This window comes from Megalobrama amblycephala, linkage group LG8 (genome assembly GCF_018812025.1).
Source record: "Megalobrama amblycephala isolate DHTTF-2021 linkage group LG8, ASM1881202v1, whole genome shotgun sequence".
In the NCBI taxonomy this organism is placed as follows: Eukaryota; Metazoa; Chordata; class Actinopteri; order Cypriniformes; family Xenocyprididae; genus Megalobrama; species Megalobrama amblycephala.
In genome coordinates this window covers 15,114,386-15,132,204 of record NC_063051.1, presented here as the reverse complement: position 1 = coordinate 15,132,204, position 17,819 = coordinate 15,114,386, and positions in this window count along the sequence as shown.

The window sequence follows — 17,819 nt, the reverse complement described above, 5'->3', positions numbered from 1 at the left end:
GCGGATCAGTTCAATATGGACTTTTATTCATGGAGAGACACAGAGAAAGGAAAGCAAGCCAGTGATTATAGTCTAGCCATAGAAAAAAGGAAAACACAGATAAACATTTTATTATTATTATTATTATTATCATTATTATTATTATTATTAATATTTTTTATACTGTCACAAATATATATATATATATATATATATATATATATATATATATATATATATATATACATCAATCAAACTTTTATGAGGAAAAAAAATGCAATGCCTGTTTAAAATTTACATAAATTGTCAACATTACAGATTTTTTTTTTTCTTTATATCCATTACAAGCACAAATGCTTTCTCATTTACACCCGCTAACTGATCCAGATTGCTGTTAGATTGGTTTCGTTTTGGTTTGTAAGAAGCACAAACAGATTAGAGCAAACTAAGCTTGTGATCTGTTTAGAAAAGCTGACCACTTCTCAAAAGATCTAAGGGTTTTAAAGAGAACCCTGAGAAAGACACAATCCCCAAACAATGAAATGCATTTTGGAGGCTGAGTCAAGCTACATTCCATAGTTTAAACAAAATTATATATAGGCATTATGTTCAACATTTGTGGCAAATATATATTTACTGCATATATTATTTGTAAATGTTGAAAAATGTAAATTACCTAATGAATTAAAAGGAACACTGTTTAAAAAATGGATTGCAGAAACGTAACTGTTGTGTGCAGAACAAACGGTTACATTTATCAAGGCTCAAAAAAGTAGCAGAACTCTGATTATTGCTCCTTTTCCTCTTTTTCCTTTCCTTATTCACACTGTTCACATTTAATGGAAGGAGAAACTATTTTTTCTCTTAATTAAAAGTTGGTGAGGACATCATGATGAGCACATGACAGAAAGCCATTATTTCTTGAATTTTAATCTGGTCCTGGTCATTCAGGGAAAGTAGACCCATGCTGACTTCCTCTTTAAGTGTCGCCGCTGCTGACCAGTATGATGATTTCTCCTCTCCCAGGGTGGTTCTCATGTAGAAGTGGAGAAAATTGGCAGAACTTAAATTGGTGGCATTTTGTGGTCTTTAAAAGAAGGGGGTCTCATTAAAACTAGCCAAGAAAGGCCTTCAAGTTTTTGCTGTCATTAGTTGGCGTAACTGTGGATAAGAGGAACTACAATTATGGATGCGGGTAAATCTTGTTGTCAATTTATGGCTGATGAGGTAACACCTCTCTGGCCCCTGAGCTAAATCTGCCCTCGTCAGGCCTTCCACACTCTAATGACTGGCATCTCACATATGTATACCACATCCTTTGAAAGGCTACATGTTTGAGTTTTGCATCATTACAGAAATACTTCGATTAATTTATCATTTTATATATTTCAACAGCTTCAAATAACAACGTGGGTTGGATGTACAAATGAATACAGATAATATAATGACATCCATCTGATCATATTACACTACAAACACAAAAAGTCTTGCTCGTTTTCATGACCATAAGCAAAGAAAAACTAATTGTTAAAATGAATCAATGTGCATCTTAAAGGGATAGTTCACTCAAAGATAGAACAGGCATTGTTTACTCACAAAAATGTTGCTTTGAGTAGACTAACTATTTAACTGTGTTAGTAAAAGCATTTGGTCCTGACCTTAATTTCATATGATTTCTAAACTACACTGTAAAAAGAATTGTTAGTTTAACTTAAAATAAGTTACCTGGTTGCCTTAAAATTTTGAGTTCATTAAAATTAAAAATTTGAGTTAATACAATGAAGGCGATTGGTTTAATCAACAGAAACTCAAAATTAACTACATTAATAATCTAAGTTGATTTGACAAAAGAAAAAATGTAGTGATAACAAATCATGAATATAATTTTTTACAGTGTAAACATTTGCATCAGTTTATAAGCAATTAATATTAATGAAGTGTCTTAGCAGTCACTCAGTAGTTACTGCTAATTATCAATTAATTTTAGTTTAGTTGTTGCATATATCCATTGCAATGTACATTTATGAATTGAGAACTAGGATCGCTTTGGGATTTACTGTCATAGTTGTACTGTTCGGTGATGTCGAGATTGTCTTCTGATTTAATTGGGCTGTATCATGTGCTTTGTGGCTGGTGTGAGGAGTAATTTTCACACATCGAAAGGTCAGCCAGCACGGCTTGAAAAACAGTCTGTCTAACTTAGATACCTATTAATACATATTGGACACCCAGCTTAACTTTACATACCTCACATACAGAAGTAATATAATGTGCCACTTATAAAACTATAACTCCTCCTATACATTTTGATAGGTTGAGAGATAGACTTAATGGAAAGTGAATAAGGTCTATTATCTGGATTCCTTTTGGCCCCCCAAGTGACTGGGTGATTAGAGTCACTTTTATCCTGGTAGGTCTGTCCACAGCTTTCTGAATCAATAGAGAGATATCAATGGCTCTGGAGGGAGGAGGCCACACTTCAAGGGGACGTAATACCCATACAAACAGTCGCTGGCGAGAATGCTGTGGAACGCTCCACAAACACATTCAAGAGGACGAGATGCTTTCAATGAACAGACAATTGACTTAGTTAACATTGCCCAAGAACTGCGCTCTGACTGATATACTTCCTCTAATCTGCAAAGCTGTTGCTCGCCTTCCTCACGCTTTTACAAAGTTTAAAAAAAGTATTTTTCTGTTGAATTAATTTGAGGATATGGCACCATACTTACACTTGAAATATAATAGTAAAAATGTGATAATTTTGCAAAGACAACACATACAAGCATCTAAAGATGTTTTCTTTAAAGATGTGATTTTTTTTTTTTTTTTTTTATCTGAGAAAGAAAAGAATTTGATTTGTTTTATCCATTTTCTATCCATTTTCAAAGATGTATTAAACACAAGCACTCGTGACCAATCCGAATTTCATTTCACAGTGTGTGTGTGCTAAGAAGGATTAAACATTTGGGGAAATTACTAAAGTACTGTAGCTGATTCACCATTCAATTTGGACTTAGAAAATAAAGAAGAAAAATGAAAGAGAAAAAGAAAGCGGGGAGGTGGGTAAAAACAGGTCCAGGCATAGCAAAAGCCATGGTCAGGGGTTTAAGAAATTAGCAATGCTCAACTGGAACGGAAGTACCGCAACAGGACCTCCACACCAAAGGTCCTCTAATCATATGTAACATCTACCATTGGAACGTAGTGGAAGGAGTTTACAATAAGCTTAACCCCAACTTTTATTTTACGCCCAGCAGGCTCTTCCCTCCATGTTGTGCACTTTGAACACTATTTTGTTATTCTGATTTCACTCAGGCTCCTAATCCAGATCTCCCTGTTTCCCAATAAAACGCTGCCAGTCTCAAAGCTTTCAAATTTCACTCTCAATCCCTCACTCAGCCTTAAAGAACTCTCCAGTCCTTCAAACAAATGAACTCATAGAGGAATGAAAGTTTGCACTTCATTATCTTACCACCAGGTTCTGGCTTAATTCTCTTTAACAGTAAAACTTGGCATGCTCCTCTGCACTTTCATTTTGTGGCAAGATGTGAATAAACTCCCCCCAAAAGCTCCATCTTCATCGCACATCATATATTTCTGAACAGACTGGTTTAATTTGGTGGACACCATACTTATCATAGAGCAAACCATTTTTGGGCCTTAGTGGGCTGGCTGGTGCAGACGTGGGAAGGGACTGGGGGGGGCCTGGCCTTGAATTAGTTTGGCTCTGTACATAATTCTCCCTCAATGGGCTCCTCCATTCCACAGAAAAGGCTTGAAAAGGAGACACAGAGTTCGATTGCTCAATATTCATCTACATTTTTCCCCTGGATGGGCACAATATGGCGGGCTTAATTAACTTTTCTCAAAGGTGAAGCAGTGCGCACCATCTGCTGTGAGACAATCACGTTTCTATGCCTCTGCCAATAATCCCGTTACCCCTTTTAAGAACAGGGGAGCGGGGAAAAGTGAAAGAGAGAGTGCGAGAGAGAGATAAACTCGGAAAACAAAACAGTGGGATCCTGAAAATCATGGAGTCATGTGAGACATTTAGCATCTACTCTGCACGAGAAGCACTACCTTCTCCTGAACTTTTTTTTTCTTTTTTTTTTTTTGAACCACAATCCTGCCTTGGGTCCTAGAGCACTGAAACTGCTGAGTGGCAATTACTGTAAGATGCTCTTTTGCCTGCAAAACTTATTTAATTCAGGGTGCGTCTTTGTGAGCCCTTCTTGAGAGTTCAGTTGAAGGAGTAGGATTTTCATAGATGTGGTTGCAGCCTTATTTTCCAATTCTGATACTCGATACCTAATATTATCTTCAAGGAAGATAAAATCTTAAAAGCATCAACTACACATAATTCCTTAATAAATCTCAAGGACCACACAACGCAATCAAGGGCCAAGTGAACTTGCCCCAAAGCGGGGTCATTATTTGATCTTTGTGGCTCTTAATCTGATTAAGTCATTGTGGAGGTAAACTTCAGACCCAATCTTGTTAGCAGCTGGCCCAGATGGATTACGAAGGCCAGTGAGCTGGAAAATGAACTGAGCAGTTCAGCTTTGGACTTGCTCTCTTTCAACATCTTCTTGGCCTCTTCTTCTGCGCCTTCTGCTCTCCTTTCTGTTGGCCCTTCAAACGAGATATTATCCCCAGATTCTGCACTTGCATGAGCCCATGATGCTTTTCTTCTCCTCCATCTATGTCTTAGCTAAGCGCAGACAATGACAAAAGAGCCCAGCCCTTTCTCAAAGGTCTGGATTCCAAGACGTTGTTGGCACAATTTGACCGAAACTTGCACCGGTTAACCCTTTAGGCTGGTGGAAGTATGCTGCGAAGATTCGCCCTCTCGTTTGTAAATGAACAGAGTTTTCTCTATTTCTCTCTTTCTTATTATTCTTTAAATTATGCAAATGCTTGAGATGTGTGGTCTGGCCGAAGACACTCGCAGTTTTGCTTGTGGTCTTCTTGTGGCATTGAGTGCTTTTACAGTGAATGCACACCACAGTCTAAAGCACAAAAAGTGCTCTTTAAGGCTGAAAAGAGTTCAAAGCATTCAAAAGACAAAGAGGACTAAGCTGGGATTTTTTATGTACACTGAAAAGAAGAATAAGATATAAGTTCCCTATTGCTGCCCGTTATGACACTGGCTCCCAAATCAAAGCATTATACTCAAACATAAAGGCTCCTGAAATTTTCTCTTGCGCACCATATGCAAAGAAGAAACAGCGAACGATTTCAACAGGCTGCCATTTTGTTACACGAACTTCTGAATGCTCTTTTTGACACGCCATTGAGGGAACAAGGAATTCAAAAGAGGTTATATTCGATCAGGTTTTCTGCCTCAATAGGTTATAATCAGTGCTAAAGTATTGAGCGCAACACAGTGTGGAGAGCCTCTAAGAGCCTTAATCAGGAGGTTTTTCTCACTCTTATCGCCTCCCATACGGGGCTAACCACGCACTGAAGTGCTCCCTTCTATTGATTATCTGGATGGGAATTTAAATATTAATACTCTGGCCAGGCCTGGTAGGCACTCGCTCATCGGTTGTGTTTCATGGCAGAGCACTCATTCCCCAGATTAAAAGCAGTCCTAGGTTTTGCTTTCTTTCAGTCTTTTTTAAAGAGCAATCCTGATCTCTTTGGAGAGCAGGAGGGAAAAAACTTGAAAGGGTGAGCCGTGTGGAGAAATGAGACTCTACAGCAATTTCAAAGGAGAGGACTCTCCTCCAGGCTTGATCTACTAACGATTCAAGAATCACATACTGGTCATTTAGACACTGCAGAGGGTGGGGGGGTGGCACTTTGGTTTACCAATCACACCTTCTAAAAGAGAGGAAAAATACATTTAAATCTTCACTTTGGAATCATTGCATATCTCTTCCGTTGAGTGTGCAACAAAATAAAACAATCTATTACAATTTAGAAATTATCTAATGAACTACAGCCATGTGTGTATTTGGTTTCTTTTTTCTTTTGCCAGTGAGGGCAGCACTACATGAGCAGTTTGGGTAGGTCTGTGCAATAGGAGCCTGCCCCCGTGCAATGCTCTTTTGATTTGTGTGCTTCAGAGACATTAACCCGTGGAGCTTTAGCCAGCCAACCCACTGGATTTAAGGGCAGTCTTGCCCCCAGGGTCCGCTTGCACACAACGGGGACAGAAACATGTTTACATCAACCTTGGTGTGGGACTGCCACTTGGTCATCCCCAGCTCACATACACAAACGCAGAAACAGAGAAACGTTCTGGCCCCACTTGACATAAAACAACCAAGACGCCACAGAGAATATAGCTCCGTTACCAACCCAACTTGCAATAAAGGCAAGGGAAGTTGTGATTTGATGAAAATAACTGAGTGTATGGTATTTCATGTCCTCGCTTTCCTATGTGTTTATACGTTTAACCAGAGAGAGAGAAAAAAAAAAAAATATATATATATATATATATATATATATATATAATATGTTTAACTCTGAGATCTTGTCATTATATATATATATATATATATATATATATATATATATATATATATATATATATATATATATATTTTTTTTTTTTTTTTTTTTTTTTTTTTTTACAATCAGACCATAATTTATTCTGACATCTTGAACATTTCATTCATTAATATAGTTCACTATAGTTTTAAAAAATGGTAATAAAATATGACAAGATCTCAGAGTTAAGCTGTGTCAGAAAAAAATTATCTTAATTATGTCAGATAACATGGTCAGGCCAAAGTGTCTGAATAATTTTTGGGTATAATATGTCACAGTTTACTTTATTTTGCTGTCCTCACTTGCATAAATGAACTATAGTGTCCCACTAGTCAAAATATATCAAAAATGTCTGAATAATTTTTGGTTTTAACTATATAATTTCTCATGCATACCTTAATATTTTTTTTTTCATTACGAGATGCATGATATATATATATATAGACTATATATATATATATATATATATATATATATATATATATATATATTGACATATTTTTACCAGTGGGTGCAGTATATATTATTATTTTATTATTTAAAACCAATTCAAATGTTGTTCTTCATTTTCTCTGCATGTGTTTTCCTGTTTGTTCTTGTTTCTTATCCAATAAAGGCAAATAAATTATGAAGTCATACAATTAATACTTTAAGAGAATTTCGTTTTTAAAGCCCCAATATACTTCAAGTGACGTCAACAAAAACAGGCCAAAATGAAGTTCCTTTGGAGTTTGTTTCAGAGGGTGGAAACAGCTTGCAATGCAAACTTTCGTGGAATTCTTCTCCGGATCATTTCCTCTGTTGAGTCCGTCCATCCACAAGCGAAAATATAAACACAGTAGAGCTGCTTTATAATAAAGACTGAAGTGTATTTCTAATTGAAAGCAACACTGACACTGTTTTTTCATGTTTAATACTGTAAAGCTGTTTGGTTTAAAGCAATCTATTGTATAAAGTGCTATATAAATAAACGTGACTTTACTTGACTGGAGTGCTGAATTGCAGAGCTCGTGAAACATCCACATCGCTATGATCAGATGTTTTCTTTACTGTTGTTTTCTCACTGTTGTCATTTTTGTTCTGTGTTTATTTTGTTATTGTGAGGAAAATGCACAGCACATATTTACACATTCATCTAAATGCCACTTTCAGCAGCGTGGCCGGCGTCGGGATGTTCGCCAACAGTATACTGTTGCAAAGGTATTTCGAACTTCATTTTACCCCTAAATGAAGAAACAAAAAATAATTTCACTGTGAGTATACTGGGGCCTTTACATAATTTTACTAGTGTGTGCAGTGTGCTTATTCTGCCAATAGTGAGTTCAGATACTTTGACAGAGGACAATGGTATACAACACTTATAATGGTTTTGCTTTTTCTCTCAGGAACCTCAATAGTTAATAATCCTTTAGAGATGATGTTATATTTCAGAAGCTCCTCAGTCCCAAAATCAACAAGAGCAGACTCTGTTTTACATGAGAACCCACCAAAATCCATCAGAAATGCCAAAATCTGCCCAGCCAAATGTCCAACATTGTACAGAGTGACGCCAGAGAGCATTAATGCAGGAACACAGAGGTTATTAGTATCACCGCATGGTGTAGCATAAAGCAATCAGCTTCAGAGTGTGTCTCCCTCATCTTACACCCTGCCTGCTCTCCCCCTGCAGAGCCGCTCAACACACAGACCAGCAGCTAATGATGCTGGACAGAGACGTCAGACTGCAGCAGTCACAGCCTGGCTTGATAATGCTTCTCTCCCTACACCTCCTCATCAGTGACAAGACACAAGATACCAGGGATTTTCAGCTGAGGTTCTTTCTGATGTTTGTTTGTGGTATGATTGCAGGGGGGCGAATAAGGTGTCAAGTATGATTGAAATGGAAGCCAGTTGCTTCTATTGGTTCTGACAATAGCACTGAAGTGTTGTGCAGGAAGTAATGCTCAGGTGAGATACAGTCTTATCTAAACATCCTTTGCATTAGTGAGAGAGCTGCAACTTTTGGACAAAGTACAAATGGTCTGTTTCTATTTGGTTTCAGCTCTACACATTCTGACTGTTTCATGTTCTCATATTACAGAATAATTGATCCTCGTTATTATAAAATTGCTTAGCACATAAATGAAAATGATGTCATTATTTGCACCCCCTCATGTAATTCCAAACCTGTATGAGTTTCTTTCTTACATGGAAAACAAAAATTTGAATTTTCAAATAATGTCCTGAACACTGATAATATAAGGAATGTGAACGAGGGCCATCTTTTTGCAAAAAGGATGCTAAGGCATCATAAAAGTATCATAAAATTGGTTCATATGACTTGTGTAGGTTGTGAGTCCTTACTATATATGGTCTATACGACATGTATGTGATATTGGTGTTACTTCACAATCCAAAGTGGTCACTAACTTTTTCACTCATTCACTGATTTTGAATCATTCAGACATGTTTTGTTTCCTGAATCAACTGACCAATTAAAAAAGAATGACACATTCACGAATCGGACTACTTGTCTCATAATTTTCGGTGAATAATAATTTAAATTTCTGTCTGCTTTTTTTTTTTTTTAAACAGATATATCATATGACTTCAGAAGACTTGAAATATAGTGCACAAGTCATATTGACCACTTTTATTTATTCATTTGTAATTCTGCGGCTTCAGCTTCATTCCTCATTGACTTTCATTATTTTGAAAAGAGTGGCCATGAAATTAAGGATACAGTATATCTCAGGATATATCCATGGAAAAATAAATTCATATAAATAGCCAAAACAATTTAGATTACATGTAGACAAAGATTAAAAGAAAAATATAGGAATACAGTTTCCATTTGGGATTTATTTAGTACAATATATATCCAATTTTTGAAGTCCCAACAACATTTGACATTAGATATCTCTATTGTAGTAACACATACAGATAAAACTCTGAACAACTTTAAATTGTTCTGTCGCTCCGCCCTCGAGACATAGCAATGAACTGACAATGAGACATCACAAGACAAACACAGACACAAAGAACAACATGTCAGTGCAACCGAGAATCTTTTTTTCCATCAAATAAATGGCATCCGAGTCATTTTCCTACGTGATGTGTGAATGATACTTGCCACCATCCATCAGGAGAACGGCTAAAGGAGGCCAGGGAGACATGCCTCATACAGTGGACACTCCAGGGAGCTCATTATTGAACCTATTAATCTGTTATTTGACCCTGGTGAGAGCACTGGCCAATTTAAGAGGCACCTAAGCTTGCTTTCTCGAAAGATCAAGAACGAAAACACCCTGTCTCTCTTTAATTCAGCAGAGCTGTTTAAAAATTTATTGATAGCATAATCTAATAAAATACTCAGCAAGTGTACAGATAATTGATTGGAAAAATGTGAACTCAAGCTTTATTTGAAAGGACCTTTTGTTTACTAGAAAAACTCAAAAAAGCAAATGATACTATGGCCTTTTCCAGGTGGGGGCACATTAATTTCATATGCTAATTGAATACTAATTAATTTAAGAAATAATCTGATAACACATAATGTCAATGTGAATGCACATGTTTTATTACAGTGTAATTACAATGTAATTAGACTGAATGGGGTGTAAAACATGTTTCGTCATGATACAATCTGATATTGATTCTCTTAGCTAGTTATGGCGCTTTTCCTAACTCGACTCGGCTCGGTTCAGTTCGGCACGGCTCGGAGCGCTTTACTTTTGGTTTGCTTTTCCACTGCAGTGTACTACCGCTTCAAAGTGGGTGGGATTATAGACTGATCGTATAGTTGTGCCACCTCTACTGTCATGGATGTGCTCCTCGCCTACCAACGAGTCTGCACCTCGTCTACTGACCATGATACAGCCATTTCTTTTTTCAAGTTGTGTGCGGCGGTCATTTAAAGCAAGTCATTTAAAAAAAAGTCGCACAAACAAATGACACTGCGGTAGCTGTTACTGACTATTTAAATCTAGCGGGTTTGGTGTCTCGTGTTTCAAATCCAATTTGACGCTGGTAGTGACGATTCTGTCTTACCAATCAGTGATCTGCAGTTTTTACACGTCACATTTAGTATTGGTACGGCATGCTTGGAACCTCAACCGAGGTGGTACTATTTAAAGGTGCTCTAAGCGATGTCACGCGTTTTTAGGCCAAAACATTTTTTGTCACATACAGCAAACATCTCCTCACTATCTGCTAGCTGCTTGTCCCCTGAACACACTGTAAAAAAAACGCGGTCTCTGTAGTTGCCACAAGCTCCGAAAACGGCAATAAAAACAAACTGGTGCAGCCTGGACCATTTAACATAATAAACATGCTCCAGCCAATAACCGACAAGAATGATTTTAAATGCGCGTTCATGACTGTTTCAGGAAGCATGGAGGGGAAGGGGAGGGGGAGGGAGGGTCTAGCTAGCCTCTGTTTTGTTTGACAACACTTCGAACGTCAACAGGAAGTTACTCCACCCAGGATCGCTTAGAGCATCTTTAAGTGAGCTGTACCGTTCCGTACCGAGCCGCCACATGCAGTGAAAAAGTGCCAAAAAGTGAGCCGTACCGAGTCGTACTGAACCGTAGCATGCAGTGAAAAAGCGACATTGTATATATATATATATATATATATATATATATATATATATATATATATATATATATATATATATATATATATATATATATATATATATATATATATATATATATATATATATATATATAACTGATTCATTGTACTAGAGTAATTATCACATTAAAGGATGATGTCTGTTACACATATTATATTTTAATGTGATAATTACTCTAGTACAATTAATCAGTAATATATTATATTATATTATATATATATTACTGATTAATTGTACTAGAGTAATTATCACATTAAAATATAATATGCATAACAGACATTGTAATTAAACATGTTGTCATACACAATATAACTGAAAAACTAATCTGGACCACCAATCCTACAATGACAGACAAGGCTAATAATAACAGACAAGGCTCTGTTGAGAATGTGTCATGATTGAAGCAGTTTCAGCAACCTCTGCATAAGAGCAAGTGAGTAGTAGAGGGCTTTCAATTCCTCCTTTCAGCAGGTGTCTGACTGCTAATCTTCAGCCAGGTGCACAACTCAGCACTTTATTAAGTTAAAAACAATGTCATGCCCTCAAGCGCTCCAATTCACAGTGGCACCTATACACCACACAGTTAAAGTGCTCTCTAATATCTCAGAGACAAGGAGACATCATCCTCAGAGTCACCTCTGTGCCTGGTTCAGCTAGTGTTCTGCAAACTGATTTTCAGTTCGAAACTTTAAATTTTGAAATTTAAATAATTGTTCACAAATCTAATGGAGACTGTTGCTTACATGAATCATGATTTAAAAAGACTACTTAAAAATCAAGATTTTGAATTATGTTAATAAGAAATTACAATTAGTGTTGGGAGTAATACAATACAAGTAAAGTTATGTAATCAGATAACTTTTTTTAAGTAACAAGTAAAGTAAAGCATTACTTTTAAATTTACAACAAAATTTATGAGTTACTTTTTATTTTTAACACAAGTTATTCAATGACTGACACCTGTCCTGTCCCCATGTTTAAAGAAATAGGGAGTAAGTGCAGAAGCATTGCGTAAACATGATAGTTGTTGTTCTAAACTAAACGTGAGCAGGCATTTACTCAACTCACATTCACAAAAACAGATTCAGTATTTCTCAAAATGAATAAAAACAGTGAAATGCAAACTCAGAATATTACTCAAACCTGCAATGATTAAATATGTTAAATAACACAAATATACGTTGTGTATTTAATCTCACTTTATTAACCAATGTCTTTGCTGCTGATATTTGATGAACCAATTCTTCTTCTCCTCTTATTCTGCAATCCAGAATTATAGCACAGCTGAAAGGATTGTTTGAGCTGCACCCTCTACTGTACAGGCGTGCATTTGCATTTCCTTCAGCCTGAAGCTTATTCATTTCACTTTTGGTGTGAAAGGGCCTTTACATTTGCCAAAATATTTTTTGTTATTAAAATCCAGCCCAGGTGAGAAAAAGTAATGCAACTAAGTAACGCAATTAGTTACTTTTTTTAGGGAGTAACACAATATTGCAATGCACTACTTTTAAAAGTAACTTTCCCAAGCACTGACATGCAATAAAAATGGAAATAAAAAAGGTGGTTGCTCTTTTAATAATATAGTATACTGTAGCTAGTAAGTTTTATACATCAATCAGTTTTTGTTTCTATGTTGTTTCCCGAAATTAGTTTTGGACACACACATATTTACTGAAATTTCATTATGTCTATGGCATTCACATGTACACAGCAATTGAAACAGAGCATGCCATTTGTTATTTCAGAAACTAACGAAAGCTCCGTCATGATTAGAGAGCCTGCATACGTCATGAGAAAAGGCACAGTTGCTTCTCCTTTTTTGAAAAGAGAGTTTTATTAATTACTATAGAACTACAAGATACATTGTTTGCTGATCTTTTGTGATTTTAATCTTTAGCAGGAGTTAAGTTCATGTAATATTACTCTCCCTTGATCCTGCCGATTTGTTCCTTAAATCATCTAGAGTAAGCCTTGTTTTAATCTTTGATTACACTGCTCTCCTCAAAACACAATGCAACTTAAATGATGTCCTGATGTACACAATTGAATTAATTGACTAACAGCAGGTGTCGAATCTAATGCTATACATCAATACAGGGGGATCACTGGATGAGCAGGGAATCAGATAGCTGTGTCTGAGGGATCCATTGGAAAGCTAATCAGCCTCTCAGTGGACTGACTGCAGCTGCTGTTGGTGACGCCCCCAGTATTTACACCGGGTGTCTTTTCAACTCTGAGAGCAGCTTTAGAGAGCTTACTGTAAGATCAGTGTTGGGTGCATTTCGTAGGACGCATGGTAGGTGGGGAGATGCTTCCACGGTCTACAAGAGATGTCACGACTGAGGAACATCATTAGTTGTCCCACTGGGGAGACAATGGAGCCTCTGTAATCCTATCTACCCCTCCCCTGAGTTTATAAGATCACACATGCGTGGAGGACAGAGTCTGGCCCCATGGTGGTTCCTCTGTTTCCAAGCCATAAACTGCTCAGGCGCAACTGTACATGAAGATGACTCAACAAGCTGCCAAGTTACATGGTTGTATTCCTAAAATTGATAAGATATTGAAGTGACCACAACAACTTTAGAGAGTGAAGCCTGTGACCAAACTGACATCTAAGAACTAGCAGCGACAAAAGTCGACTGTGTTGTTGCCTCACATTGCCTGCATCTGGGCCAAAAAGATGCGCTTCAACACATCACAAAGACTACAGCCAACGGCCAACTAGCATGTACATTCTGCTCCTGCATAAGAAGAAACTGTCTATACCCGCAGGTGGCAGAGGTCTACATTCGTCATTCAAAAAGGAACACTGAAACTAGTGCTGTGTCCAAATTCCCCTACTTCTACTATGCCCTACAAGTAAGTACTCCTGAAGTGAAAAATGTAGCAGAAAAGAATAGACAAGCTTTGGGACATATCATGTCATATAACTACGCCTTTAATGGACGCTCTGTCGCATAGTTATGCGCATCCTGCCATGTAAACTGGCCTGTCATTTATCTTGTCACAGTTAACATCCTCCACATTTCATTTCATTTAATGTATTGGAGAGAAAATAAGTAGCATGTTGATCTGACAGTCGTGGGTGTTTCATTCTGAGAAATATTCAAATTTTTGCATAATGATGCATTTAAAAGTTAATGGTCAAACTGACCTCTATAAAAGTTCATATTGTTGCTGCAGATGAAATATAACACAGACAACATTAAACCAATATTTTTTATCAGGTTAAATTTGATTATTAGTCTCTCAAACCCCTTTTATCTAAACCTCTCTACTTAACCATCATTCATGCACATCCACATCCACTAGTTTTGAACCAAATCCTCCTCCAGAGCACAATGGGTTGTGGGCAATATTAGCCGTTAGAGTGTGTACAGGTCCACACTTCTACCGGAAATAGTTGACCATCCGGGAACTTTTGGCATACTCTTTTCAACATACTATGCTTTGGGGGTACACTTATTATAATTTCACATACTATTTAGGATGGATAGTATGCTCATTGGGACACAGGGTAAAACTGTAATTTATAGTCAGCAAATAAAGCAGCACTTGTTTACCATTTCGAATATGAATCATGTTGATCAGTTGGTCTTCACTTTCTTCATTCCAGACGGCCATGTCATTATAGAAATTTTTAATATTTAAAGGTGCCGTAGAACGTCTTTTTAAAAGATGTAATATAAGTCTAAGGTGTCCTCTGAATGTGTCTGTGAAGTTTCAGCTAAAAATACCCTATAGATTTTTTTTTTATTCAGTTTTTTAACTACCTATTTTGGGGCATCATTAAATATGCGCCGATTCAGGCTGCGCGGCCCCTTTAAATTCTCGTGCTCTCCGCTCCCGAGCTTGCCTTAAACAGCATAAACAAAGTTCACACAGCTAATATAACCCTCAAAATGGATCTTTACAAAGTGTTTGTCATGCAACATGTCTAATGGCATAAGTATGGTGTTTATTTGGATGTTTACATTTGATTCTGAATGAGTTTGATAGTATGCTCCGTGGCTAAAGCTAACATTACACACTGTTGGAGAGATTTATAAAGAATGAAGTTGTGAATTATACAGACTGCAAGTGTTTAAAACTTAAAATAATGGCAGTCTTGTCTCCATGAATATAGTAATAAACGATGGTAACTTTAACCACATTTAACAGTACATTAGCAACATGCTAACGAAACATTTAGAAAGACAATTTACAAATATCACTAAAATTATCATGGTATCATGGATCATGTCAGTTATTATTGCTCCATCTGCCATTTTTTGCTATTGTTCTTGCTTGCTTACCTAGTCTGATGATTCAGCTGTGCACAGATCCAGACGTTAATACTGGATGCCCTTGTGCCAATGCCTTGAACATGGGCTGGCATATGCAAATATTGGGGGCGTACATATTAATGATCCCGACTGTTACGTAACAGTCGGTGTTATGTTGAGATTCGCCTGTTCGTCGGAGGTCTTTTAAACAAATGAGATTTACACAAGAAGGAGGAAACAATGGTGTTTGAGACTCACTGTATGTCATTTCCATGTACTGAACTCTTGTTATTCAACTATGCCAAGGTAAATTCAATTTTTGATTCTAGGGCACCTTTAAATTAAATATTTAATCAGGTAAGATGAAGTTGTAAAATTAGAAGGGCCTACTGTGTGTGTCCTCTTGACTTTGTCATTAGCTCGATTTCCTCACTTTCGTTTTTTCTTGTTTTTTTTTTTTTGCACTTTCGCTTTTTTTTTTTTTTGGCTTGTGCATTGTTTTGCTAAGCTGGGGTGTCCCCATCGTTATCCAACTAACATCACAAGTTCTGTTGTTACTAACATAGTTCAATGATTTTGGTGTTTCCCTAAACTATTGTTCAAATGAATATTCGCAAACTGGATCGCAAACGTGTGGTTGGAACGACAGCTCTCGAGCTGTGGTTAGAAGCATAGTTTGCTGTTTTTATAACATGCAAAATAAGCAAGCTGACATTAAGTACAATGTACATCTTTTATTTCAAATATATACAAATGTCATTTACATATTTTAGTTTGTCAAGAGATTTTAAGCACCGTTTTAAGTGCGCATGTGCGTACGTAGGAATGAGCCTATGATTGAATCCGGAAATAAAGCAAAATAACTGAGAAAAATGAGAAGTAGTCCTCAGATGCGATGTCTGTAATTTATAGCAAAAATGTAGCATTAATTTGATCTCTAATGGATTCATTTAAAGAAGTTATTACTTCACCTGTGTGACATCATTCACCAACGTGACAGGTTTGCGACAATACTGTTTCGAGAAACAGTCAAGACTAGTTGATTTGTTCAACTATGTATTATATGGTAGTGAAGCAGAGAGTTACATCGTTGTACAGGAAACGCACCCCTGAATAGGCAATCACTGTGATCTCTCTCACCGGCTGCCCGACGACGATTCAACATGTTCACTCAGCCAAAAAGCTATACCGACAGGGTCTGACTAGTGCTATGGTGCAAAACACACCCCAAAAACTGGGCTGACAGATATTCAACGACAACCCAGCGGTCGGCTTGGCGTGTCACAGTCTTTTGAAAAATCACAATTCTGGTGCCTGTCGTGATGTTTAGGAAAAAGAAAAAAGAAAAAAATTACTCCCAAAAATGGTCCTAAGGATAGTGAGGGGAAAGTGGCCAGATGACAAATCACCACTGGACTTGATTGTTCCAAATTTATACTGTGCTACCGGCAGGGTCTGTTGATATCCTCAGTTCCAGGACAGATTTACAATTAGAAAAGATGCCCACAGCCTGTCCTGTTTTTTTGTTTTGTTTTTTCTTCCCAAGCTTGTATATATGTGTGCCATTACACTTTCCATAATAAATAAATAAATAAATATGTGGACTATGAACATGAGTGAGAATGGGTTAAACCAGTTTCAGTGTAAGGCATATATTAAAACTAAAGACCCTTCGGATTCTGGATCCTCTCCCGGCCCCTTTACACTGGATAGCAGGTTAGTGGATGATGACATTGGGTGGACTCTTGGTTCCAAACTGACTTTCAGAGAAAGTTTGAGCTTTGATTTCCTTCCCCTTCTGATGGCAAGAATAAAAGGGGACAGTGATACATATTTCAGGGCTCTAGGATCCACAAAGGGACTGGAATAAAGAGGTATAAACCTTTGAACTAAACAAAGGTCCATCACCCGCACATCATATCAGAAGTGCTTGTAGCCCTTGTACAGACGAGACTGCAGAGAAAGAGGAAGACAGAAACAGAAAGGGAGGGAGAAACTCAGAAAGAGAGTAAAACCATCGAGAACCAGTATGACTTTGCTGACAGGTTGTCTGAGTGTCACCCCTATGTCCTGCAGCCCTTGTCCTCTCCTGAACCTCATGCCCCAGTCTTTCCACCCTCTGCTGGGCCACAGGGCTTCCTGAAAGCTCCATCTCAGACCTCCATCTGTGGAGCTCTTTGTAAGTGACTGCTGGTTGCATTAAGTTGATTAAAGTGGTTGGCAGACAGTAGTATTTGTACTCTCTCCCTTGCACAAAGATGAAAGAGTCAGGTATGTGTTTCCAGTTCTGAGTACAGGAGACGGCCTCCCTCCTCCTTCCACTCTGCTCTTAGAGAGGTCAACAAAAGACAAAGGCCTTTGGATTGAAAGCAATGGAAAGCCTCTTTCACCAAATGATCTCTAATTGTTCCTTTCTTCCTCCTGTATCCCCAGTATGATATCTGTGGCGGTTG